The sequence below is a fragment of the Coenobita brevimanus genome, chromosome 52 (assembly GCF_032717465.1).
Source record: "Coenobita brevimanus isolate Jiangsu-jjx chromosome 52, ASM3271746v2, whole genome shotgun sequence".
NCBI lineage: Eukaryota > Metazoa > Arthropoda > Malacostraca > Decapoda > Coenobitidae > Coenobita > Coenobita brevimanus.
The window spans coordinates 13,260,705-13,263,403 of record NC_137005.1 but is presented as its reverse complement, the minus strand read 5'-3'; the positions used below and the strand labels follow the sequence as shown (position 1 = coordinate 13,263,403).

Here is a 2,699-nt window from a genome sequence, read left to right as displayed (position 1 = left end):
AAATCGGAACTACCTAACCCGACCTTACAATGTAACTTAGATTTTTGACCTCTGGTTCTCAAGAAGAATATGTTAAACCATCATCGAAATTTCAGCTTTTCTTCTAAGTTTGGCTCAGATCGGATCAAAACTCTTACTTAATTTCATCACGCACAAACACACACGGGGCGAAATTTGACCTTTCCTATAACATTGATCTTGACTGATCATTCTCGTAATCGACAGGTTTCATTCTTACCTTACTCTCAGCCCTGCCTTCAAGTCTGCTCAAAAGTGAATCAGAACTGCTTCAAACAGCCTTGTGATGCGGCCATGATTTTTTACCTGAAGTTCTCAAAAACAATTAAAATATTATGGGGAAGAGCCTTAACCGTTTCATTAAGTTTGGTCCAGTTCAAACTGTTTCAGCTATTTCGCTATCACACACACACATTATATATATATATATATTTCATTCATTGCCAGACGCCATGTATCCCAAACGGGGTGGCCAAGGGCTTACAGTTAATTGTTTTACAGGGAGGGGCACTAATCCTCCACCAACCCCACTTGACACGTAGGGATGCCAACAGCATCAGGTGTTCCCAGGCGGTCACCCATCCAAGTACTAACCAGACCCAACGTTGCTTAACTTCGCTGATCGGACGGGAAGCGGTGTACTCAACGTGGGATATATATATATATATATATATATATATACAAACGCCACAGACAAATCGTCACAATCTATCAACATATGTTTATCAGTATCTATACGTATTGGTATATCCATATCTATCTATCTACCTATCTATTTACTGCTTCCAGCAGCAGTGGGTGTGTAAATGATAGGGGAGAGAGAGAGAGAGAGAGAGAGAGAAAGGCGGAAATGAAAGTCGGGAGATGAAAATGAAGATGTTAATAGGACTAAGAGAAACAAGCCTGGGTATAAGAAGGTAGAAAATTTGTGTGAAAGTTGGGAGGAGACGTAGGCACACAAGTGTGGACTGAGCGGAGCGTAGGGAGAGAGGCACACTCACACAAGCCCTGGGAATATGCCGGCTGCAGGACCGCATGGGGAGGAGGAAATAAAGGGGCTTGGAAGAGGGAAAGAGAGAGGCGGAGGTACGGTGAAGTGGAAGAGAGCGATGACTGTATGGAAGAAAAGGCTTAGGTACGTAGAATGGAAAAGCTGGAAAGGAGAAATCAAGTGAGGAGAGATAGGAGATTGATTGATTGATTGTAGTAGAAACTGGCGGCGAGAGAGATAGGAGATGACAGAGGACTGAAAGAGAGAGGAGGAAGGGAAAGGGAGGGAAGAGAGTGAGAAAGCAGGAGGGAGAAAGGAGGAAGAATGGAGAGAGCGAAGAAGAAGGGTAAAAGAGAGAAAAGAAAGAGGGAAGGAGGGAGGGAGAAAGAGTGAGGGGGGAAAGGTGGAAAGAGAGCAAATGATGAAATTGAGAAGGAAGAAAGGGGAGGAAGGGAGTAGGAAGTGGAGAAAAGGCCAGAAAGAATAAGAAATGGGTAGCAGGGAAACAGAAGAAAAATGGAATGAAAGGGAAGAAGGGAAAGGGAAGAGCAAGAAGAGAGAGAAGATGAGATGCGAGGTAGCCAAAAGTTGAGAAGGGAGAGCTGGGCTTATGAGGAGGTACAGACAGACAGACAGACAGAGTTGCATAAACTAAATAAGTCACACTGAGTTATCCCCGGATATTTTCAATGCGTTTCTAATTAACCAATAATGCAAACTGAATAGTCCTTGCAACATAAGAGAATTCTCTTGGGAAGAGGGAGGTGGGCATATGATACGGATCACCCAATTACTCGGTGAGAGTGGGGATGTTCGAGTTAGATGAATGAAGCTTCTCTTACTTTCTAGGCTGTTACGATTCACTCTCAACTGAAAAAAAATATCCGCTGCCATTGGTAGGAATAAAATACTAAGTTTTCACGACCAATGAATGGTTACTAGTGAAAGCTTTAAAGATCCCAGACTCCTATGCCTCACTAAATTGGATTAGGACCTTGATGTGTTGTGACCATGAGAAAATTTAATGTCTTTCCTGTTATAAACACTCATAAGTTTCTTTTTGCACTCATGCGATAATGCGAGATTGTGTGATACAATTGCACATGTGACGCTGTTGGTTTTTATCAGTATGTGTCCCACCATTTCATATTCAAATATTACCAGAACATCTTATATGTGGAACTAACATTTTTTCAAATACTATAGATTTAGTACTTCCTTGCCTAATAACAAGCAGGGATCATTTGTCTCAACATGATATCAACAGGAAGGACACAGAGACTGGATCTTTGGCAAAGAGAGTAGACACAGGTAGTGCAGTTTTACTCTCAGTTTTAATCTCAAGAAATCCAGAAAGGAAGCTATTTTGCCCCTCCCTTTCTCCATTTTAGTTTACTGATCTTGCTGCCTTAACGCATTTAAGACTGGTATGACATATATAAGAGTGTGATTAATTACAGATGTTAGTTATTAAGCACAATGATACATCGATTCGTAAAAGATTCAACACTGCCCACTGTCATTTCCTAGGCGAGATCAGTGAGATATGGCAAGGGGTATGCGGAAGGTTGTACGACCCTTTCACATCACCTTTAGCGAAACCGATTTTATTTGGTGCACTGTCAGGGAGTGACCAGCGTTAATGTTTCTTCTTAACTATTTCTCTCAGCCACTGATTTATTGTACCTTT

General features: G+C 41.7%; 1 pseudogene; it reads right to left on the bottom strand.

Moving 5' to 3' along the window:
* Nucleotides 1–563: 563 nt before the first annotated feature.
* Nucleotides 564–682, bottom strand: LOC145400549 (5S ribosomal RNA; annotated as a pseudogene).
* Between the last annotated feature and the right edge of the window lie 2,017 nt (nt 683–2,699).